This window comes from Myotis lucifugus, unplaced genomic scaffold, assembly GCF_000147115.1.
Source record: "Myotis lucifugus unplaced genomic scaffold, Myoluc2.0 scaffold_348, whole genome shotgun sequence".
Taxonomy (NCBI): domain Eukaryota; kingdom Metazoa; phylum Chordata; class Mammalia; order Chiroptera; family Vespertilionidae; genus Myotis; species Myotis lucifugus.
Genome location: NW_005871396.1, coordinates 602,294 through 628,532, shown reverse-complemented (window position 1 = coordinate 628,532; position 26,239 = coordinate 602,294).

Genomic DNA, 26,239 nt, shown 5'->3' with positions numbered 1-26,239 from the left:
GTCCGTCCCAGTGAGTCCAGTCCATCCCAGTGCTTTAAGTGGGTCCCAGTCCGTCTCAGTCCGTCTCAGTCCATCCTAGTCCGTCCCAGTCTGTCCCAGTCCGTCCCAGTCCATCCCAGTCCGTCTCAGTCCATCCCAGTCCATCCCAGTCCATCCCAGTCCGTCCCAGTCCATCCCAGTCCGTCCCAGTTCGTCCCAGTTCGTCTCAGTCCATCCTAGTCCGTCCCAGTCTGTCCCAGTCCATCCCAGTCCATCCCAGTCCGTCTCAGTCCATCCCAGTCCATCCCAGTCCGTCCCAGTCTGTCCCAGTCCATTCCAGTTTGTCCCTGTCCATCCCAGTCCATCCCAGTCCGTCCCAGTCTGTCCCCATCTGTCCCAGTCCATCCCAGTCCATCCCTGTCCGTCTCCATCCGTCCCCTTCCGTCCCCATCTGTCAAGCAGGGAGCAGCTTGTCTCCCAGGGGCCTCTGGTCCCTGCAGAGCAGGTGCTGCCTGGGCGCCCAGCGTCAAGGCCTCTGTTTCCTCAGTTACAGTGGGAGCGTCTGCGTGGGTTTGGAGTTGGTGCAGCTGCAGCTCTGCCGGGCCCACAGGGCCTCCCCCCTCAGCTCTGCCCATGCAGAGTCGGTTCATTGCCAAGCAGCGCGGGGCCCTTCTCCTGGGCGTCCTTCTAGGCGTCCACTGGGCTGTACATGACCCCACACCCACGTTCCCCAGGTGAGCGGCCGGGACCACAGCCGTCGGAGGAGATGCTCAGAGGCGTGAGGGAAGAGAAGGAACTCCCGCGTGGAGCGAGTGGGGACACGGGCGCTCTTGAGGACTTTCACGCCTCCTGCACGGAGGAACCTGGGACGTCCTTCAGGGAAGAACCCGGGAGGCTGGCGAGCCGGGCCCGGCCGTGTCTGACCACAGAGCCCTCCTGGCGGATGTGTACACATTGCAGGACACGAGCACCTGCTGATCTCGGGGAGAAGGAGGATCCTTTCCTGGGTCTGATTCCTGACCCTCCTCAGCCGTCTGAAGAGGATGCTCCCGCCGCTGTGCTCAGCTGCTGGCCGGTCACCCAGCGCCATGCAAGGGGGTCCTGGGGAACAACCCAGATCTGGGGTCTCAAGGGACCCCAATCCTCAGGTAAAGGTCGTTTTCATGGCCCAGAGAGGGAAGCAGCAGCGTGGAGCTGGTGGGAGAGCAGGTTTAAGCCTGAGACCCGCCTGCAGGTGCGGCCAGCGCCCGCCGCCCCTCAGGGTCCCCTCCCCGTGAGCAGCCACTCGCTGGCTGTTTCTCGGGGTCGTGGCCTCACACACTGGGTTCCCATCGGCTCTCAGGAAGCTCCCATCCCTCTCAGCCGAGAGAGTCTCTGGCCCTCCGGCCACGCGATCCCAGCTTGTTCCCCACAATCTGGAGGAATACCTGCCCCCGTTGCCTCAGGAGAGCACATCAGCTGGTGAATGTCAAAGCCGGGAGTGAAGTTTGCCTTTGGCATTTTTTGCCGAGAGCCTGGGAGTCCATGTCCAGGGAGGCCACGTGCCTCTTCAGATGGGGCCTCGTTCAAACCTTCCACTTAACCTAGATGGGGGGGGGGCGGGGTACAGCTCAAGGCTGCACAGACTCAGCACCAGGATGTGTTAGCAACTGGAATGTAGGGCGACTGACTCCTCATCTTACAGCAAGAAGGTGTGTGTGTGTGCGTGTGTGTGTGTGTGTTCATGTGTGTGTGTGTGTTCATGTGCGTGTGTGTTCATGTGTGTGTGTGTGTGTGTGTGTGTGTGTGTGTGTGGCAAGTGCAATGAAAAGTACCAGAGAACAGAGACCCAGTACACATCCTGCTGTCCTTCTGGTTTGTCTACACCAGTGATGGCGAACCTTTTGAGCTCGGCATGTCAGCATTTTGAAAAACCCTAACTTAACTCTGGTGCCGTGTCACATATAGAAATTTTTGATCTTTGCAACCATAGTAAAACAAAGACTTATATTTTTGATATTTATTTTATATATTTAAATACCATTTAACAAAGAAAAATCAACCAAAAAAATGAGTTTGCGTGTCACCTCTGACACGCGTGTCATAGGTTCGCCATCACTGGTCTACACCGTCCACACAGCCCCACTCACCCACGTCTCGGAAGCAGTGCCTGGTGAGATGGGAGCACAGGGCCCACCTGCGTCTGAAGCTGTCATAGCTCAGGAAGCGGATGGCGGTGGATATTGTTGTCGTTGGGAATGAGGACACCCTGGCCCCTGGGTTCAAACAAAGTCATGGACATACAAAAACGGGCGTAGCAGTTGCTTCTGACTGCTTGGAGCAAGTGCGCCATGTTCCAAACCTTTAGGACTTCCTAGGACCTGCATAAGGATTTCGTTTAGACCTGCGGTCTCGCCTGACCTCCTCCTCCAAGTCTGGCCTGGTCCTGCCTGTGGGGAGAGCCCACTTGCTATGCAGAGTGGCAGGCCTCCTACCAGCCTCTGCGAGGGGCACGCAGCTGCCCCCTGGACTGGACCCTGGGAAGGCTGCCTCATGGGGAGCTGGGGCCTACCTGCGCCTTCAGACTTCTCTCTGTTCTTGTGTGTGTGTGTGTGTGTGTGTGTTGTTGTTGTTGTTTTTGGCTTTAATTCCTTTTAAAAAAATCTTTATTGTTGAAAGTATTACATAGGCCTCCTTTTCCCCCTTTAATCTCTTCCAGCCCTCTCCCATTCCACCCACCCCAGGCCCTCACCACCCTATTGTCTGTGTCCACGGGTGATGCATAGATGCATACAAGTTCTTTGGTTGATCTATTCCCACTCACCCTCCCCTGCCTTCTCTCTGAGATTCAACAGTCCGTTTATGTTTCTACTAGAGGCCCAGTGCATGAAATTCATGCACGGGGGCAGGGGGTCCCTCAGACCAGCCTGCACCCTCTCTAATCCCGGACCCCTCAGGGGATGTCCAACTCCCAGTTTAGTCCTGATTCCTGTAACCAGCAGTCAGACATCCCTCTTGCAATCTGGGACCACTGGCTCCTAACCGCTCACCTGCCTGCCGGCCTGATCCCCCTAACTGCTCTCCCCTGCGAGCCAGATCACCCCTAACCGCCTCTACCTCAGCCCCGCCACCATGGCCTTGTCTGGAATGACGTCCGGAAGGTCTTCCAGAAGATGTCCGGTCTAATTAGCATATTACCCTTTTATTAGTATAGATGACTCTAGGTCTACTTTTGATCATCAGTTTATTTGGTTCATTAGATCCCACATATGAGTGAGATCATGTGATACTTGTCTTTCTCTGACTGGCTTATCTCGCTCAGCATAATACTCTCCAGGTCCGTCCATGCTGTTGCAAATGGTAGAGTTCTTTCTTCTCCCTTCTTTAACGGTGCCACGCTCCCACCTGTCATAAGATGTTCACGTTTCTTCGTTCCCTTTTCTGGGACATGGCAGCCATCTTGCTCTAACTTAAACCCGGCCCAGTGTTTTCTCATCATTCGGAGCTCAGCTCAGGGTCTCCCTGATGTGTTCCTTTCCAGTCTAGTTTCTGTTCTGTAACAGTGCTTTCTTACACTGTGGTTATATTCTTACTTTAGCTATGGGGAATTTTAAACATAAGGAAGCAGAGAAAAGGATACATTAAACTCCCATCTATCCAGTTCTGGCAATAGTAACATTTAACTTTTTGCTGATTTTATTTTGTCTGTCCTACTTCATTTTTGTTTATTATAAAGCAAATTACATCAATTATGTCCTCTCTCCTCTAAGACTTCATTGCACAGCATGCGTTTCTAACTAAATATATTCACGTCCCCACCATCAGCAAATGAGGGGCTCAGCTGCTCCACTTCCTAGACAATGCTTGGTATTTCCCCTTTTTCTACTCAACAATTCTGTTCTTTTAAAAGTATCTCATTTTTAAAAATTTTCATTACTTTAGTGACTGATGAGGACCAATGTTTATTATTCATTTGATATTCCCTTTATGAAATATCTAAATAATTTACACACTTTTTTCCAATTGGGTTGGCTACCTTTTCTTTATTGAGTGATGAAAGTATATATTCTGGGTACACATTCTTTGTTGCTACACATACAGGGGTTGGCAAAAGTAGGTTTACAGTTGTTTATATGAAAATATAATACAATAATTAATAAATAATAATATAAACTCTGTGTTTGGAGTATTCAAAACTGTAAGCCTACATTGGCCTACCCCTGTATACTAGTATTTCAGATATATTCTCAGAGTTTGTGTCTTACCATTTTTATGCTCCTAAGGATGTTATTTATCTACTATTTTTTATTGAATTTACTGGAGTGACATCGGTTAATAAAATATACAGGTTTTAAGTGTACAACTCTATAATATATCATCTGTGTATTGCACTGTGTGTTCACCACCCAAAGCCAAGTCTCTCTCCATCACCATTTGTATCCCCCTTTTACTCCCTTCTACCTCTCTCCATCCCCCGTCCCCTCTGGCAATCACCGTACTGTTGTCTGTGTCCGTTTTATTATTTGTTTGTTTGTTTGTTTGTTTGTTTATTTATTTATGGTTTAATCTCTTTGCCTTTTTCATAATGTAGTCTAACTTTCCATTTTTTTTTCCTTTTTGTGCCAGGGATATTTGTTGCCTAATGTTTAAGAAAAATGTGCCTACGCAATATTCATATAAATATATTACCATTCTAGAAGAACATTTTAGGAGTTTTAATGTTTTTCTTTTCACATTTAGATGTATATTAATTCCAGAATTTATTTTGGTGCATGGTGTGAGGTAGGGATTAGGATTCCTTTTCCTCATATGCTGTATAAGTCTCCCAGAAAAGCTTATCAAAAAGCCATGCCTTTGATACCTTACTCCAGTCTTACCTGGGTCCAGAGTATGAGCTATTCCTAGATTTTCTCTCATATTATATTATTCTATTTATTATTATTACATCAATAAAATACTATCTTATTGTCTTTTTAAAAAATTCTTTATTGTTTAAAGTCTTACATATGTCTCCTTTTTCCCCCATTGACCTCTGCCCGGCCACTCCCACCCCCCACACATGCCCTCACCCCGCTAGTGTCTGTGTCCATTGGTTATGATTATATGCATGCATACAAGTCCTCTGGTTGATCCTTACCCTACCCTCCCACTCCCCGCCACACACACCCTCCCCTGCCTTCCCTCTGAGGTTTGATGGTCTGTTCAATGTTTCTCTATCTCTGGATCTATTTTAGTTCATTAGTTTATATTGTTGATTATATTCCACAAATGAGTGAGATCATGTGATATTTATCTTTCTTATTGTCTTGATATCAGATACCAGATATTAAGATGCTAGCTTTGTTTTTCTTCAAATTTATCAGATATATTATTAGTGCTTTGCGTTTTATATAAATGTATGAATCAGTGAAGAGAACTCTCATGATTGCTAACCCTATGCATGATTTGAAAAGTTTTCTTCTTACAGCTCTCTAGCAATTTATATATATTTATTTTATTATGATTTTATATAGATTTATTTTTATTTTATTATTATTATCTTTTTTACTTTGGAATTTGCTCTTGCTCAGTTCCGTGGAGCTATATCCTACACATTCACAGATTGATATTCAGCCAAAGACTCAATTGGGCATTCTACAGATTTATAGATATCTTCTTTCTTTCTAAGATTTGATCATAAATTCTAGACTCCTCACTCTCTTCCGACATTAAATTCTGTCTCTTTACACCTGGAAGATTGACAGACCCTGTTTGGGGTCCCTCCTCCTCTGCTGCATTGGGGAAATTACTTCTTGGCAGAAAACGTGAGTGATGAAAGGGCTCGCCTCATCTGCTTCCTTTCTCTAGGGGAGCAGTCAGAGTCGCTTGTTTTTTAATGTCTGAAAATAGTTGTTTCTCTATTTTGTTCAAATTCTAGATCCTAATGATGGCAGCTTAATTCTGTATCGTCTTACTAACTCTGGGCCAAAAGTAGAACTCTAAAAGCACCTATTGAGAGCATGTACTGCCTACATAGATTCATTATCAGTTGTCAGACCGGATTTATTTTGAAGCTACTTCTTCATGTTCTCAGAAGCGCCCACGCAGTCAACAGAGAATCACTCACTTTGTGGCTTTAGTCGATTTCTTCCAAGGCCCATGCACCGAACACACAGACAGCAGAAGTGCGATGTCTACATATTCCAAGCACTGAGACGAATAAAATCCCTCTTGTTTGTTATTCACCTGACAACAATATATGTGCCAGTTCTTAGTTGCCCTGTAGATAAAAGAAAATTTTCCCTATTCTAAAAAATGTTACCAAATTTCTCTTTTAATGCATACTAGCAAATCAGGTAGATGAAGCTGTAACTGTGAAAGCTAGGAAGTATTCATATTAGAAATAAAATGCACGAATCTAATAGGACACAGTACTACAGTGTGTATGTTCCATTTAAAGGGTTGGCTCATATATATTAGAATGTCACTGAAATATTGAAATGGCTCAGTGTTTTCCTTGTATGTACTCAGTTAATTTTTGCATTTATAGCAAATTAAAAAGTCAAGTAATCTTTGAGATATGGGTTCATGATTACTTCAACAACTTAGCCTTTTTTTATGTCCATAATTATAGTTCTTCAACCAGTCCCCTAAATATATATTGTGTCTACTGATATGTGACAGGAACGTTGCGCTATGTTGAAGTGACCACAAAATGGGCGTATATTAATTTTCTTTTCTTATCCAGAATAAAAATGAGGCTTCTTTCAGATCCTCCTGCCTTTGCTATTTTCCTCTGACTGTATTCACCAATCAGCAGTAGGTCTAAATCCAACACCGAAGGAATTATAATGAGCACTTAATTAGACCACTATCAGAGTATTAAAGGATTCAGCAATGTGAGCAGACATGTTTTTAGCACATTTTAGATTCCTATGATCATTTGGGAAATTTTACTCATCACTATTAAATAACTAATTGCAGAGAAAATGATCATTTGGAGACTCTGTTAAATAAAAAAGAGATTTGACTAAATGATGTGGCTCACATGCAGACACTATTCATACTGTCCACATGCATTATATCCTCATCATTCATAATCTCTTTAGATGTGCACGTGACACGCAGCCACAGCAGACGAAATCTGCTTCGGTAACACACGAGCACACGCGCATGCACTGTGGTGGCAGTCACAGCGCACGGAGGGATCTTGGGCAATGCGGCCTTTCGCACAGAGGCTTCCAGCTTGAGGGCGGCGCCGTGCAAACATTGCTACAGCCCGCGTGTGCCAAGGGAAATACTTCTGTGAGGCTCATTAATTTAATTGGTCCCTGTCATCCAGTTAAAAAGGAGAGAAGAAGAGCATTTGCTGACAAAAACCAAAGGTGGTTAACAGTCCTATTAGGTTGTGCAGCACTGGAGACATTTTCAAGTTGGGAAGGAAATGGAATGGAGGAGATTTAATTCGGCACTTGCACCGCCTGCCCCCTCCCCCTCGAAGATGGGGAATCATGAAGCTCCTAACTAGACCAGAGCTGGAACTCTTCAGCAGTAAGAGTGTGCACTCGCTTATCTCTCCCTTTGAATTGCATGGAAATGCATTTCGTCGCTGGAGGCATAACTGCAGTTTGCGTCAGTCCCACTGTGATGTTCCCTAACATGGCTGCGCGCTTCTCGCCTGAGCAAGACCGAAGCAGCCGAGTGGATCTTTTCCTGCTCAGCCCGGCTCATGGATACCACAGGCGCCTTGGAAATGTATTTGCTTACCTCTTACTGTTCCCTTTTTTGTATAATACCTATTCTTCTTTGTCTGTTTGCAAAGTCACCTTACCTCATCGATACTTTGGTTCATACTCTGTTACACTAAAATCCATGGGTCTCCCTTATATTTTCAAAAGATGCTTTACTTGTATGCAATTCTGCACCCTCAGGCAAAGGTCATTTGGGAATGGCTGATTTACCAAACTATGCAGATCTTGTAAAAGTTGCAAGATTTTATTATCTAACTAGAGGCCCAGTGCATGAAAATTCATGCACTAGTGGTGTCCCTCGGCCTGGCCTGTGGGATCGGGCTGAAAATGGCTCTGCAACATCCCCCAAGGTGTCCCAGATTGCGAGAAGGTGCAGGCCAGGCCAAGGGACCCCACTGGTGTACAATCGGGGCCTGGGAGGGATGCAGGAGGTTGGCCAGCCGGGGAGGGACCGCAGGAGGGACCGCAGGAGGGCTCCAGGGAGTGTCTGGCCTGTCTTGCTCAGTCCCTATCTGCCATACCCAGCAGCAAGCTAACCTACCATCAGCACATCTGCCCCCTGGTGGCCAGTGCACAGCATATCATTAGCATATTATGCTTTGATTGGTTTAACGGCCAACTGGTCAACCAGACACTTAGCATATTAGGCTTTTATTATATAGGATATCAAAGAACTCAAAGCATTAATAGTGCCACCACTCTTATCAGAAAAGTTTCAAATATTGAAAAATGGTTGAGCTGACAGCGTTGGATATAATTTTCCAAAAATTTGGAATTTCACATGGAAGCTTGAATTTTATCATCACAAAAAATGCTGTCAGTTAGTTGTTCTTATATTGTAACAGGCTCATTAGTCGACAAAATATCTGCCAGTCACTCGTGTCTAAATAATCATATTAGTCAGCCTTCCAGATGAAAATGATGTTAAATGAAAAAAGCAAGTGGTTTCATTTGCAGATGCAACAATAACACAAGTGCTTTTCCTGGAGACAAGCGTCCTACTCTAGTTGTACCAGAAGTGCTCTAAGCATTCTTTCCTTTTCATCAAACAGGATATTTAAAAATATATGTATTTAAGGATTGAACATTAATGAAACTAATGTGGGAGTGCACTGACTACCAGGGGGCAGCTCCTGCATTGAGTATCTGCCCCCTGGTGGTCAATGCGCATCATAGCAACTGGTCGTTCCACCATTCAGTCGATTTGCATATTGCCCTTTTATTCTATAAGATTATTTAAATAGTTACTGTTGGGGAGGAAAGTTTCTCCTTTACTCATCTAGGTTCTTCTGGATGGTCTAGGAATTCAATTGACATGAGACAGGTTAATAGGAGAAAATCAAATTTAATTTCACATGTTCAGGGTCCCCAAAGATACGGAACCCAAGGCAAGTTGCGCAATTGCGGCTTCTATGCCATCCTGAGCTAAGAAACAGGGTGGGGCCTGGGGCTTCAGAGGGGAGGAGGGTGATTACAGGGTAATAGAAGAACAGATGCGTGGTGATTCCATGTTCACCCTCCTATACAGATAAGTCCTTCAGATCTAAGTTGTCTATGGCAATAGCTCTCTCCCTGAGCCAGCCCCTCCCCTCTTTAACGCTTTAGGTAGTTGAAGGAGAGGTCAACGTTTTCTTGAAGCTGCTGGGTCTCAGCTGCCCTCATGTCAATATAACCAACATGCCAAAGTGGCGCATTGTGAGGGCACGTGTTCTGCTCCCGCCTTACTCCGCTGATGCTTAGAAACCTGCTAAGAATTCATGATTACGCTTTCCAACTAGGAGTTTTGCATGTTGGCTAAATGCTTCATTGATTTATGAAATTCAACAAATGATTAAATTCAACTTGTTGGCACAATCAAAAATATAATTTGATTTTTTTAGGATCATCAGTATGTAAGCAAATACACAGGTACATTTTTTTTTAATCTTAATTTAATCCTTTAGAAAGTCACATATTTAAATTTGCTTGCTCCACAGATAAGTTAATGGCTTTCACCAAAGCCTATGATTAGGTGAAAAAATGTAAGTCCCCTAAGATTGCCAAATATATGTCATTATTCAACAGCCAGTTTCATTTTTGATGATTTCCCTAAGCTACACAGACTCATTGAGTTGAATGATTTAATCAGCACACTATTTCCTATTTTCTCATTTGCGCACATTAAACCGAGAATATAATCACCCACATTATATGGAAACCCTTTTATGTCCTGAGCGGGTCAACTGTGTTATTTTGAGCTTATTTGGCTTGAAGAAACCTGGATTCTATCTGTTCCATATAAACTGATTAAAGTTTAATTGCATTTACCATATTCCTTATAGATTTTGGTCAGCGTAATTAAACCAATTAAACTAATAACACACTTATTCACAGAAGGTGCCAATAAAAAAAGAATTAAGAGAGACTGTATTTGTCACTCATTTGATTGCATCTTGTGCTTTTTTAGGACTAGATTAGACATCATGGCAATTGATTGAGTGTCATTAAAAAGTGAGGGGCTGCAGTGCTGCGGTCACTCACTGGGCAGCGTCCTAGAGTGCTGGCGCTCCGCTGACCGCAAGGCGATTAAAGGGATAATTTCATGTCATTTAGCTCAACAGACCCTCGTCAGACTTATGGCTCCAAGGGTAACATTTGGGATGCAATGAGTGCTCAAATGCAAATTGAAGATTCTAGCAATTTTATGGAAATGTGAAATGTAAAAAAAAATTATCTCTGCTATGCAGGGATTGGCAAACTTTTTATTAAAGGGGCATAACGTCTCTGTTGCAACTTTTCAATTGGCTGTTGTGATACCATTGTAATTAACTAGTCTACACTCATAAAAAAGAAACATGCCAATTGGTGTCACTCTGCTACGCCCACCAGCCAATCAGGATGAGTATGCAAATTAACCCAACAAAGATGGCGGTTAATTTGCATATGCATGCATAGAGCGAAGACTGAAGGCTTCGCCCCAGTGAAGACTGAAGACGACTGAAGACTAAAGAGGCTTGGCTTCTCCTCTGTGGCCAGAGCGAAGGCCTGGGTCCCAGGTGCCAGCAGCCAGGGGAAGGAAGGCCTATTGCTCGAATCTCTTTGTCCAATGGGCCTCTAGTTATTAATAATAGGAAAGAAGCAAAGGGAAGGCCAACATTACAAGCATGTTCCCTGCAAAGCACTGGGGGAGGGGTCCAACAAAGGGAAGACAGACTCAGACCTGGTCCATTGGGAGTGACAGAGGGAAGGTGCTTGTCTGTCAGCCACACCTGGGGACAGAGATGCTTGGCCAGAATGGGCGTGGCCACTGCAAGAGCTAGCCCTCTTGTGCTCTTATGCTTTCCCATCCTTGGCCTTCTTGTTGCTCAGGACACGTCCTCTTGCATTTGCCCATATGGCCCATGGCCATGTGGACCGCCACATGCAACGGACTAATGGACTGCAGCTGGCCTAATGCTGAGCTGGACCCAGCTTCAACATGGAGGGGACACTTGGCCACTGGCTCTGCTTCTCGCTCCACTGAGGCCCCAGCTCCACTGCTCCCAGGACTGGACTGAGGGAAATGGGGCCTTGGGAACCCAGGGTGTAGTTCCAGGGAGACGAGGCGTTCTGCCATCTCACCCTCCCGAGGGGCCTCCGGAAATGCTTATTCCAGTGGCACCCAAGAAGCCCCTCCCACCCTCAATGAGGGGGACGAGGCATGCTCCCCTCTGTTAACACGTTGTCGTGTGAAAGATTTAGATGATGAATAAACGGCAGGTCCCAATAAACCTTCACTTAAAGGAAGGGCCAGGCCCCAGGGCCTGGTGGTGCACAAGAGGGTCTCAGCCTCCGGAGGAGAGACGGTGATAAACTACTTCCTTCCGGGAAACACGCCAGAAGCCGCGTTGCTCTTTGTCCCGACAGGTGTATGCGAGCGTCACCGACAGCCCTCGAGCACAACAAGCGAAAGGTTGGCTTCCTTTTGGGAACATAACATACAATCACCGGTGTATTCGGGTCTGACTTCATGTTTGTCTCTCCTACACGGATTCATCCGAAAAGCAAAACGAAGGATAGTGTATTGTTTTTCTAATTTTAAAAACCCATATAAAGCACGTGCTGATTGCGACCACTTTTAACATGTCCCAATCAGGCGTCATTAGCTCATTATTCCCCAGCAACTAGTGAGAGGCGCTCAAGTGATGGATCTGCTTTTCACTTTAAGGGCTCGGGGAGAGAAGCCCCTGAGATGTCAGTGGGAAAGGGCAAACATGACACTATTTGATGAGCGTGGTTGGTTGCGGGGTGGGAGGCAGCAGCTGAGACTGCAGGGGCAGGGGCGGCCATACTAATAGTTTACAGCCCTGCGGGTCTGCCTGGGAGCCGGGAGGAGATCGTCCATGCAGAACGCCCTCTCCAGTGACCTCCAGCCTCCACTCTGAAGAAGAAAAGCCTCCTCATTCAGATTCTGAGACCTCTTCCTGCTCCTGCAAAGTCATTTGCACACCATTGATATGGAAATGTCCCCGTCCTGGTGGCCTGGCCGCCCCGGGCTAAGCCCACGGTTTTCCACATGAAACCCTGGGATCACTTTCTTCTTATCAGCGCAGTTGGGTTTCTAGGGAGATGGCCTTCCGCTTTGCGGGGACGGCGTTAGCTGCTGATAGAGATATCTTCTGAATTGTGTTCCCAGAATCGAAAAATGTGCTTCCCATTCTAGACGCCCCGGTGGTGCCCTCCTGGGTTGGCAGAAGAGCCGTATTTTAATCACATTTAAAAATCCAGCATTATTCGCGCATCAAAGGAGGCCAGGGAGCTCCCTGCAGCCCTTCTGCTCCGCCCGGGAGCCCGCGCTGCCCACAGCTCACCTGTGCCGCCCCTGCAAGTCATTAAAAATGCAGTAACTGTGCTTCTGAAGTCCGTCCACCTAAGACACTTCCCACCCTGCAAGAATTTGACGGTTTTATTTGAACCCTGCTGGCGACAATTGCAACAGGCCGAGAATGCTCCCGAGCAGGGCAGTTTTTTGCTTCATTTGTGGTTACAATCAAAGGAGACCTAGGGAGGTGGCATGAAGTTCACTGGCAGAAGCCTAGGGGGGTGGGTGGAAGGAGCAGGGAAACCTCTGCGACTGGATAAAAAATAAAATGGAGACGCACCTGTTTCACGTCGGTGGGTGCAGGGTGGTCAACAATGAGCATGGACAGCACCTAGAGGAGATGGTCTTCAGGGGGCAACATGGCAATGGGGCTCCAAGGTCTTCTGCCGCCTGCTCTGCTGTGAGCTTCTGCCCCGAGGGGTCTGGATTGCGAAGTATGTCACCCTCGATGCAGACCCCATGGACTCGCTCAGGCAAAGATGGTTGACCTCTGTCAGGGAAGAGACCAGCTTCGGCCATGACCACCCACCGCCTGGCTTTTAGCTGGAAGGTTTTCATGTCAGGCCCTCACGGGTGGGCTGGCCACAGTAGGTCTCCGAGTGGAGTTTGTCAGGCCGCCATGCAGGCCTCCCCCAAGCGGGTCAGGTGCGGTGCGGCTCCTTTTTGTCCACAGGCTGCTGTGCCCTGGGAAGTCGAAAGAAGCAGGCCGTCGAGGGTAGAGTACATTGAGCCTGAGGACATACGTGCACTTCCTCGCTGTTTAAACTCTCTGTGTATTAGCATCGATGAACAAAGTAATCGTAGCCACCTGATTCTTTTATGCTTGTTCATACAATCCACTCATTTACATAACAGGTCATTCCAAATGGGCCATTCTGTTATTGGCATAATTGTCCAGGTTCTGCTATTCATATAATTAGGGGTAATGCACATCTGAGCAGTTTTCCAAACCATAATTAGGAGGGCACAGTGACATACAGAGAAACAAAGGCCCGTGCTCATTAGAATAAGGGGCGGGGGATCCTTGACCCCATTCCAGGCACTGGGCAGGCTGAGGCCTTCAATGAGGGCATGAGTCTGTGAGAGCTCCCCTTTTTCTGAAGCTGACGGGGGTGGAACCCTGTCACAGTCAAGCCCCCATAAGGGCTTAAGTTAATTTTCTATTTGCTTCAACAAAAGTGTTCTAATATGCTAACCAATTTACAGACTGTCCCAATCAAATAATAATAATAATAATAATAATAATAATAATAATAAGTGGCTTGAACCTCTACAAAGCCCTTGACATTGACCCCAAATCTGTGGACAGTCTCGTGGTCAGCATCCTTGCCCATTCTCTTCAAGGATTCTTCATCAGCTTCCATATCTTCTCAGGAATTTTTGAGACGGCCAGAGCCTGAGGAATATTTTTCTCATGCTTTGAAACTTGTGGGAATTCTGATTAATGTACATTTCTGGCAAGAGTTATATTTCCGAGAGGCAGTACTGCCAGTATATACGTATATTTTTTATAATGAGAATCTCAAAGTGATTTTTATACAAATCTAACTACTCCTTTAGTGTAAATAATGATATAGAATTTGCATGTAAACCGCTATTCAATAAATCACCTTTCATGATAGATATTTTCAATGCTTAGGATTATGGTTTTTAATGCAAAATTTAAACACATTAGTTTTATGGTTTTTTAGTGTTATGAATCTTCTGGAAGGATATTTTGTGTATTGTTCCACTATGGCTTATCCTCTTCTATTTCTGGACAAATAAATCAAATTTTATCTGCATCAGTAACCCCTCTCTCGGAAATATTTAATAATGAGTAATGACCCAGCATGGGTCAATGAGCCGCTCTGTAACTGATGACTCTCCAACTGCAGGAAACAGGCGAGCATTTACTCAAATATGAAGAACTCTGAAAGGAACATGTCATCTGTGGAATGAGGAGAAAAGACTGAAGATGGCAAATTCTGAAGTGTAACAGCTCATTAATTTCTCAGGTATTTTCTAAAAGCCAGGAACTATTCTTGGTGCTGAGAATACAAATATAAATAGAGCCAGAGCTCACAGGCTCTATGGAAAACTCAAAAATGGAGTGGAAGCCCCTCTTATAAACTTCCCGGGTGCACCCTTTGCTGCTTCTGTGATCACCCAGAGAGATGAAGTCTAGTCTTTCACAGTTTCCACATTCATTTTTTCATGTTGTCATCATCACGTCATCAAATAGAATGACTATTCTCTAAGAATTCATGTTGTCCCTCCTACAGGCTCACTTTTTTAGCTGCCTAGAAATCTGTGCTTTTTAATTTTAATATTTGTGTTAGGGTCATAATATAAAAATTCAACCACATTTTATATTCAAATGTATGGGTACACGTTTTTATCTTACAATGGAAGCGTTGTTTTTCCCTTCCATCTTTTTTTGTTATTGTTACAATAATTTTACTATTATTTATGTTACTGACCATAATTTATTGCTGCCAATTTTGGTTCTGACAGTCAATAATTTTCCATAGCTATTAAAGACAAGAATCTCTTAAAAGTACCTTCATTTAGCCCTAGCCAGTTTGGCTCAGTGGATAGAGCATTGGCCTGCAGACTGAAGGGCCCCAGGTTTGATTCTAGTCAAGGCACCTACCTAGGTTGCAGGTTCAATCCCTGGTTCTGGTCAGGGTGCATGCAGGAGGCAACCAATCAATGTGTCTCTCTCACATGGAAGTTTCTTTCTCTCTCTCTCTGTCTCTCCCCCTCCCTTCCACTCTCTAAAACATCAATGGAAAAATATCCTTGGGTAAGGATTAACTAAAAATAAAATAGATAAATAAAATAAAACAATGGAAATTTATTTTTAAAAACAACACACCTTCATTTAACCACTCCTAGGAATCACCTCTCTGTCTCTCTTTGTAGGTACTGCACTCCTGTGGCCTCAAGATATTTCTTTAAGGTGTCTGCTAATGAAGGCTTAACTTACGGATTCTCTCTGCTTTTGTTTGTCTGAAATAGTCTTCAGTTGTTTTTATTTCTGAAATGCTATTGGCTGGGTATATAATTCTGCATTGACAATTAGGTTTTTTCTTTCAGCTCTTTAAAAATGCCGTGTCATTTTCTTATGGCTTGTACAATTTCTGGTGAAAAGTCTGCTTTATTTCTCACCTTTAGTTGTCTGTAAGATGTTCTTAACTTTGGCAAACTTAGTGATTTAAATAAGAGGTGTTCACGACCAAGGCATTGGCAGATCCAGGGCTGGTGAGGGCGCTGCTCCTGGCCTACAGGTAGCCGTCTTCTCACTGCGCCCTCTCGTGGCGGAGGGAAAGGAACTCCCTGGTCTCATAGGGGCACGGGGCCTTACATGCTTGTAAGGAGGCCTCGCCTCTCACCTTTCTTCAAGGGGAGCGCTCAAGTCTCACTTCTCCCTGCAGATACCTCTTTTCTTAAACTTCGGTGACTGCTCCCTGACCTCAGCTTCATGGCAGGTTGAAGAAACGTGAATCTGTATCTTATTCAGCTTTTTCTTTTTGTTGCTGGAGGAGCAATGTTCTTTCCACCTTTTTACATCTCAGACCGAATCCAAACTATTCAATATATCCTATTCAAAAGTAGCTTGCCATCATCTGTGTTCTACAAGTAAACTTTGACTGCTTATCTTAAAGAAAATGGTGTGCTACCCTCTGGCATTGAGGGTGGTTTTGGCAGAGTAGGGTGCCACCATGATTTTCTTTCCTTTTAAAGTCACTTGAATACAGGAAGAAAATATTTTCCTCTATTTTAAAAGTTCAAATAACGTCATCAGTATATGCTAATATACTATTATTCTAAAATATACTAGTGCACTCAATTATTATATAATATGATACTGTGCCGAGCCGGCACAGCCAGGTTCGGTGAACCTGAGAGGGGGCGGTGAAGGATGGAGAAGTCAGACAAGAGAAGAAGGCTGAGGCCGTGTGAGACACTGCTCTCTGATGGAGAGACAGCGCCACAGCCTGCAAGACAAGTCTTTATTTTAGAGCCAGATTCCACGAGGCAAAGTCAGGGCGTGGTCAAATGTTTACAATGTTTTTGTGGGTTTCGAATCCACTCAATCACATGCACCTGGTCCAGCTTTGTTTACTTGCTGCCCCTCCCGCAGCCCACATCACTCAGCCACGTGGGCCCACAGGTTCGGACCATCCACAGCCATGGCCTTTGGCTGTCATTGTGCTGGGACTTGCATGTGGCTTTGCCACGAGGGGACCGTGCCCTCGCATTAGTCCCAGGCTTGAACCTGTCCAAACGCTGTAGCTGCTCTCCACATGATACAATATATAATATAATAATGCAAAAAGCAATATCCTATGCAAGTTAGTGTGTTATATAATACATATAGGCATATTTAATATACACTTCATAAATAGTGCACAATATAACACTATAGAGTTTGTGGTCATTTTTTTCTGGTACAACAATGTGCCCTTTGAGATTATTTTGTTTCATTGTTTTAGTCTTCCTCTATGATTTGCATGTCTCCCTGGGCTCTTTATCACTAATTCCTTTGATCTCTTTTCTTATTTCCATTTTAATTTTTACTGTATGACCCTTGTGGACTCTGCAGCTATAGGAAGATGCTCCTCTTTCAATCATGCTTTGTTATGTCTATGCAGGGACGCTGGACCTAACCCTTTCTTATTGCTTATTTTAGAATAATGAATACATAGGCATCCATAGGCAGTTCTTCAGGGAAGAGGCAGTGGGCCTTGCAGATTTCAGCTGTCGTCTCCTTAACTGCCACAGAGATGAACTGCTGCTCTGAAACATGCGGGGTGTCTGTGAGACCCAGGGTCTCTCCAAGAGCCCGCAGTTTTGAGGCCTCCCAGAAGCCCCGGGTGCTTGGTTCTCCTCTGGCCACTGTTACCGAGTCCAGGGGTCCTTGCCTTCCCCGGCGACTCGTCTGCTTCAGAAGCTGTGTTTTTGTTCGCCTTTGAGCTGTCACCTGTGGGGCTCTGAACACTTTTGTTACGCCTCCTCTGGTGCTCGCCAGGCACGTGATATTTGTTCGATCTCAGCCCAACTCATAGCAGTTCTAAATGCAGGCAGCGTTCTCTTGCTTTGAAAGTGTTCCTGTTCTGGAAACTTCTGCCATCTGCCACTACTAGGCTCCCTCTCTCCTCCCAGGTCTTCTCTTTCCCAATACTTTGGCTTTCGGCTCATATCTTCTTACCCAGTTCTGATGGCCTGCGTTGCTTTTGATGGTGGTTTCATATAGTTTGTAATCTGTTTTCTCTGTTTCCTAATTGGCTGAACAAGTCTTTTCTGGATTATTTTTGCTGCTTGTCCTTCGTGTCTTACTTGTTTTCCTATGAGAAGGTAGAACAATTCTGAAATAACTTATCTCAAGTTTTTATTTTTTACTAGAGGCCCAGTGCATGAAATTTGTGCACGGGTAGGGTCCCTAGGCCTGGCCGGCAATCAGGGCCGATCTGTGGGGTGACGGGTGGGGCAACTGGGGGCTCTTGCATTGAGCATCTGCCCCCTGGTGGTCAGTGCATGCCATGGAGATTGGTTGTTCTGCCATTTGGTCTAATTCAGTGGTCTGCAAACTGCGGCTCACGAGCCACATGCGGCTCTTTGGCCCCTTGAGTGTGGCTCTTCCACAAAATACCGACTTCTGAGCATGGGCCACGAAGTTTCAATCTCACTGTACATGTGCGCCCGCACATGGTATTTTGTGGAAGAGCCACCCTCAAGGGGCCAAAGAGCCGCATGTGGCTTGCGAGCCGCAGTTTGCCGACCACTGGTCTAATTGCATATTAGGCTTTTATTACATAGGATTTTTGCTGGCAGCTACTAATACTTTCCTAATTGTTTCGGTAGTTTTTGAAGTAAAAGCTGTATAAGATGATTGATGGTTCACTGGTTCTCAAAACTGATATCTCCAAGCAAACTTTTAATTAATATTATCTACTGGACTTTATAGTATAAAATATGTTGAATACTAAACCAACTACATTTATGAAATAATTGTTCATTGTCAAAGAGACATTTATAATTTCCAATTAAAGTTTCTGATTAGCATGAACATAATGACTCACTCTCACTGAATTGATATAGTACTAGACAATACAAAGAATAAAAAGATTTAATTAGTCTATGAAATCTTAATGCTAATAAATTTGCATCCTCTTTTTGGCTCTCTAAAACATATTTAAACACCAATTACAATCAATGTGGAAGGATTCCGAAGTGTCTAGAAAATTGTGTTCAGAAATGACTTTTGAACTTTCTTTTTATTGTAAATGAAACTTTAATTGCTTTGTAGTTCATTTAAATTATTTCACTTAATTTTGCATAATAAAAATACAGCTATCTGAACCTTTATATGGTGATTTTATGATGAAGTTAAAATGGCAAATACAAATGTTTAAATATCTCACTGATTAAATAACGTTTCTGATGAGCTGGTAGCCAGCATCTCCCTATCACCAGGGAGGCCCAGCCTTCTGGAAGCTAGCTGTTTGCTTTTCCTTTGGCAACATTTCTCTCAAATATGAGGAAAATATGATTAATTGGGGTTTGTGTTCTTAATTTATTAACATAAATAAATAATTTATCAAATAATTTATCAAATAATTAAAGTATTCAATTATATTAAAAACAACAACAACAACAATTGACAGACTCACTATTCAAATTAAGCACTGAAGCATTCCCCATACAGTTGAAAACACCTGTGTGCTTCTCCAGGCTGGACTCTTTCTCCTTGTTGTGGGTGAACCACGCCCTAACTTCAGGCCTTATTACTTACTGACATGTATTTCTAGTCTCACTGTATATGTAGGTAACCTTGAGGAATATGAGAGTTATTAATGTTTCAATTATATGCAAATCAGCTACATGTACTTTTTATCTTGAATTTTCTGTCAATGTTAGAAGTGTGTGATTCATCCATGTTAAAAGCATTTCACATTAGCTCATTAATTTTCAATGCAATATACCATCCTTAATTATGAAAAATCAAAATTTAGTCTTTCATTGACTTCTTGATCAAAATTTTTGTGGTTTTCAGTCATTTGTTATTATAATCAATGTTCTTAGTAATAAATATTGTACATATATATGTGTATACATATATTGTAGCTTTATGTTTTAGAATATTTTTTCCTTTAAACTGTATTATTTTCTTAATGGACATCAGAACGTTGCTTATATCAATTAAACACTTTCTGTTTAATTAAGCATCATAAACAAATTAAAGGTGAGAGATTTTTTTTTAAATGTTGAGAGCAATCTAAATTTGAAAAATACTTAAAATGATTTTTGTTTGTTGCTTTTTTATTGGAACAAACTAAGGTTATTCAGCGGTGTGTGGATCCTACGATGTTAATTATCGTATCGTCCACATAAGGAGCTCCGCTGGGCAGGCTCTGGGCAGCGCACTGCCCTCCCTGTGCTGCACTTAAACAGTTATGAGAAACATTTCCACGCCCGAGCCCCGGCCGCTGTACAGAGTGATTCTATCTTGGGAAATTAAATGAAAGTAAAGAAAGAATCTCCAAAATATCTGACAGTAATTCAATCAAACACACAGAGCTCAACCTTCAAAACGCGTGAAGCCGCTCGCTCCCTGCGAAAGTGAGATGCTGGCTCGCCCTCCCACGTGCTGGAAATCCAGGCCCTAATGAGAACATGCAAAATGCCTGCACGCCATCACAGCTTCAATATCTACTTTTCCTGTATTTTTCGGGCAAGGAACAAATGCACGAAAATAATAGTTTCCAGGCCGTTTCGAAGGCTTTAGTTAATGAACTTAGTTTTCTTCATTGGAATTCAATTGATGCCGCAGCTGATGCCCGCATCTCACTGGAAAACAGCGGGATGGAGAGAGGAGCTCCCTGCTGTGATGTGAGAACGTCAGGTGCGCTTCACATCTAGTCCTTCTCTTCCTTCCTTTGAAGCTGCCGACGCCATTGGAGCCTCCCGGTGCAGGACACAGAAAATGCACTTCCCTCCCTGCCCACGTCCTCAAGGTGTCGTCCTGTCTTCTGTGCGGGTGAGGACTTCCCGTGGAAGACACATCTTCATTGAACGCCCCATTCAAAGGCCAGTTTGCATAAGACCGTCAAGCGGCTGGAAAAGAACAGCAGCCCTGACACTGTGTCTTTCAAGGCCCAGCTCTGCGTACGCTGTGACCAGGGGAACGATGGGATGGTGGAGAGGGGAGCCTCGGAGAGATTTTAGATTTCCTTCTTTGGTTTGGTAAGAGATGAAACCCGGAAGGCAGTCACCGAGCCTGTAAACAGGCGTCTCACATCATGGCCTTGCTTTGTGTTTTCCAACATACAGGTCTTCCCTGATCCCCACAGACTAGGAGTCGTTGGCATGGCTCGTCATAAGCGCGCCCAGGAGGTGAGTATATTCTACAAATGGAAGAGGGTGTCCGTAGAGACTGGACCGTCAGTTTTTGAAGCTAGAAAATGGCCAATTAAAAGCATTTAGGCAGGTTCTGACTTCCTGGGCAGCTCACCACGCTCCCTGTGCTGAATTTAAATAGTTCTGAGGCCTGGTACTCCGGGGAAGGCGCCTCCTTGTTTGGGAAGATGGATTGAGCGACCCTTCTGGCTGGTGCAGGAGACCCCCTTATCCACGGAGGAGGCAATAGGAGTGGAGGGGACCCTGGGCCCTGGAGGCTGCAGCCCTGCAGGGGTTCCGAGTCTCGGTTTCTAAAAGCCTCAAGTTCAACAACATGGATCTTGAGGGCGGGGTCTGGAGCCCGAGCAGCCGACCCTCATGACAACAAAGGCATTTCTGGTCTGGGGTCTTGTCTGGTGTTCGGAACCCTCCCTCAGGAAGGGGGTACAGGTTTTGTCACTCTCAGAATTCCTGAACCAATCAGGGGTCCCCGTTATCGCTTCCCTTGGTTCTGGACTGGACAGGGGGCACCAGGGGGCTGGGCCATTCTCAGGGGTCCAGTGTCTACACATTTCTAGCTCCCCCTCTGAGGGCCTCCCCAATCCTGTGCCCTTTATTTGTGTGTGTGTGTGTGTGTGTGTGAGTCGGGCAGGAGGGAGGCGGGAGGGCACACTGTGGGTGTTCCTGCCCTGAGCTACAGACCTAACTCCTGAAACTTGTAGCTACAGGCCCCAACCCTGACACCCAAAGGCCCATTGCACATTAATGATCCCTGTGCCCAGAATAAAGGTTAAAGTGAGATCACGGTTCGTCTGAAAACAGATGCTGTTTTCAAAGTCTCAGCGTTCACAGTGATGCTCTAAAAGGTCCTGAGCAAGCCGAGCCCAAACAAACAGGAAGTAAACAAACCCGGCCGGAGACCTTGACTTCCTGTAGCCAATTCTTCTTCTGCGAACTGAGGATTAAGCCACTGAAAATACCAGAGAATGTTTGGAAAATGTTATTTCTCTGCTGTTCTCTGTGTGACAGGAAAACCTCCCTAAACTATCGAGTCTACTTAACTGAAGTGGAGGTTAAAAATATCTCCCTCACAGCGAGGCTTTGAGGGCCACGTGAGAATACACGTACCAGGGACTGGCAGAGATCTGCACTCAAAATTAGTCTGCAGTGCAATTTAATGGTGAGCAGACCGAAAAGAAAAATCGGAAATTCCATACCCTTTAACCCTCATCTGACCTCAAATGTTTGTCTCAGGCAGCAAACTTTCTCTACCAAGAAACAGAAATATTTTTGGCTTTGAAGGCCTGTGGCCTGTCACATTGTTTCATTCTGTCATTTTAGGGCACAAGCTCCCAGTGTGATTATGAGTGGACATGACTGTATTCTAATAAATCTTTATTTTAAACACAGGCCAGGGGCCAGATTTGGCCCACAGCTATCGTTTTTGCAAAGCCCTGATTTAGTAGATTTCAAGATATGAATATGAATCAGACTTTTGAAAGAGAAATTTTTATTCCTTTATCTTTTGGTGTAATATAACCTAGCATCCAATTGTTTTGTTTGTGTTTTTTTTTTTTTTTCAAATCGGTTGCCACCTGTATTTTGGAAATAAAGTTACATAGTCTTTTAGTGGATTTCTAGAGACGTGTGAGTTTAAGATGTGACACAGAATAGCTTCTGTGATAACCAACATTATTTCTTTTAACTTTTCCATAAGGTCTTTATGAAAATTTACAACCTAAAATTACATGCAAATTTTAGTGGTATGTTGCCTAGTTAACTGACTACATATTGCTTACAGACAAAATACCACTGATTTCTCAAGACTCTTGGACAGTAAATTTGATAATTCTAGGGACCAAATAAAAAGATGCAAGAAGGAGTCTATATTGTAATGTCTCTGGGACAGTGAGCAAAACTGCGTTTGCTAATGAAGACACAAATAGGCACCGTTGCTAGTGTACAGAGAATGCTAACTCAGGGAGAAGATGAATCTCTGAGAAGGTTCCCCTCCATCCCTTGTTATCACGGGGAGCTTTCTACATGGAGAATATTACTCCAGGTGTGAGAAATTGTGCGTGTTTTTTATACAGGAGCAGCAAGGGTGACTCATATTTATTACAGAATTATTAGGTCAAGATATGGGAACTTGGCTTTTAAGAACTTGTGTTTTAAGGAACATATGAGTTAATTTTAAGTTGAAGTCTTAGGCCAACATTCCAGAATGAGAAAAATAATCTAATCCACAATCAATGTTGTAAAAAAAAAATAAAGGTGTTATCAAATGGGGAAAATACACAAGGACAAAAGGCTGTTAGGAATCCATCATTTTAAATGAAGAGTTGGCATCTTCATACATTTGACCACATCCCCAGATGCTCACTTGGAGATGACATTATCCATTTCATATAAAGTGCGCCCCACGCAGGGCTCAGTGCAATAGTAGTGGGTTGAGTGGAGAGAATGCTTTGTGGATTCATTTCCACATCTCTCCTCGCCGAATTACATCTTAACTAACCATCTCCCAAGCCCAGCCATCCGAGTTCATGGTTCGGAAGAACTGGCATCCACAAGCATCATGAAAGGCACCTGAGAGAGGCAGGATGAGCCCCCAAACAAGATTCCGAGGCAGTGAGAGGCACCCCTTCGGCGTTCGCTTTCCGGAAGGCGTCCTTTCACAGCCGAAAGTGCAGTGCTTTCCCGGTGTTAATTTTCCGGATCTCTAGGCTTTCCTATTACAGCTGATCAAATATAAATACGTTCCTATAACTAGATTGCTGGGAACTTGCTCCAGATTGACCCGTGACCTTCAGTGCTGAAAAATGGATATGCTTGATTGCTCCACGCTGATACTGAGCATGTTCAATTAATGCTTACATTATGAAGGACGTGCAAACAACACAAAGGGAAATTAAATCCTTTTCACTATCTGTCTGCGTCGGAGCACTCATAAATGGAAATAAGTGCGAAGCGCTGTCCTCAATCAATTTCAGCTCCAGTTCCTGACCTGAGTATGCTATGCGCACCCATATAGATTCCCTTAATTAAATGTGGTTCAGCGAGCATTAATGGTATTAAAAAGAGAGGGGGGGGGAATGGGCCTCATATTACTACTCATCGTGTTGTTGGGAAGGACGATAGGAAGATGGATGAAAAGGGACGCTGGCGAGGAGAAAGCCGCTGGGTACGTTACCGTAATGGTCTCCTCTGATGAGTGATCTCAAGGCAGGACGTGAAGGGTGGCACTCGTGTCTCCTCGGCGATCTCCAGCAGGTCCCAGGGGTACAAGACAAGGCAGAGCCAGGACGGCACTGTGAGCACGGCGGTCCTGGTTTGGTGTGGTCACATTCACTTGTGAGTTATTTTGACGCGGTTGCAAACATTTTCAAGCCTCTTCCGACACCCATTTAAGCAACCCGAGATACTTGATGAGACTCAGCCTTCTTCCTTCCACATGGAAGGCATGTTGTTCTCCCCCGGGCTGGTAGACAGCTCCAGTGTCTGTTTCTCCTTTCTGACCGCTGCCTCCTCTCCTTCTCGCCTGGCTCCTCTGTCCGCTGCACAGCCAGCGAATGTCTCCCAAGAAGCCACAGGCGTCCACGGGGCTGTGGTCTGCAGGGAATCCATGGTTTCCCCGGGGATTTTCCTCTGCAGACACCTGAAACGGTGCTCCCTACACTGAGCGCTGTTTTCATCCTGTGATATTCTGGAAAACCATGTGAGAAACTGCTAATTAAAGGTTTTCACTGGGATAACTCTTTCCTCCCTTTACTTCGGAGCCTAGGAGAGCAAGATCCGACAGAGTGGAGGGGTCACAGATGGACACAGGAGGTAGGAGGAGGAAAGGAGCATCTAACTTTTTGGGCTAGGATAGTCAGTCCATAAAAGACCTTCTGCAGCACCAGTTGATGAGGAGTATATTGCCTTTGATAACTATATTTATAAAAGCCTAAGCGACCATTATGACTGACCATAATGACCGGAATGACTATAACGAACGGTCAACCAGTTGCTATGATGTGCACTGACCACCAGGGAGCAGACACTCAATGCAGGAGCTGCCCCCTGGTGGTCAGCCAACCTCCCACAACTTCCCCCCTCCCACCCCCCATAGGCCTCGATCTCCTGCTCTCCTGCCAGGCCGAGGGACCTCACCCCTGCACGAATTCATGCACCGGGCCTCTAGTATGTATTAAAGAGCTACTGGTATGACAAGGTAAGTCTTGGAGAGCAGGTAAGACTTAATAGAGAGCAAGAATGGGTTGCATGTTAAACTATTGTGCCAGACTATTAGTGAATACAAAAAAATGACAGACACTTCCTTCTCCTAACTCCTGGGGGTTAAGTTCCAAAATAAGGAATTAGAACCTATTGAAGCTTCACACTGATGTCAGGAATCTGCTGGCCTTGGTTGGTCCTGAATGTATTCTGACCAGGAAGATCCTTGAGAAGCTGAGCAAAGCACTTGGTCTGCCAACATTGACGTCTTTTAAGAAGAATGTCCTACTGCTACTGGTGGCTCCAGAATCAGGCATTTTCTTTTTTAATGTGTTTAAAGTATTACGTGAGTCTCCTTTTCCCCCCGTTGACCCCTCCCTGGCCACTCCCACCCCACAGGACAAGCCCCTACCGCTCCAGTGTCTATGACCATTGGTTATGCTAATATGCATGCATACAAGTCCTTTGATTGATCTCTTAGCGCCCACCCCCCACCCCCACCCCCGCCTTCCCTCTGAGGTTTGATGGTCTGTTTGATGCTTCTCTGTCTCTGGATCTATTTTTGTTCATCAGTTTATGTTGTTCATTATATTCCACAAATGAGTGAGATCACATGATATTTATCTTTCTCTGACTGGCTTATTTCACTTAGCATAATGCTCTCCAGGTCTATCCATGCTGTTGCAAATGGTAAAAGTTCTTCCTTTTTAAAGCAGTGTAGTATTCCATTGTGTAGATATACCACAGTTTTTTAATCCACTCATCTGCTGATAGGCACTTAGGTTGTTTCCAAACTTTAGCTATTATAAATTATGCTGCTATGAACATAGGGGTGCATATGTTCTTTCTGATTGGTGTTTCTGATTTCTTGGAATATATTCCTAGAAGTGGGATTCCTGGATCAAATGGGGCATTTTTTTTTAACTTTGGGAGACTCTGAATGAAAGAAAACCCACATTTTTAGTGAAATGAGGAACTGACTTTGATTGAATTAGTTTTAGTTGATCATGGAAGGGGCTATCGAAGATTTTTATCACATTACTAGAGGCCGGGTGCATGAAAATTCGTGCATTCAAGGGGGGTCCCTCAGCCCGGCCTGTGCCCTCTT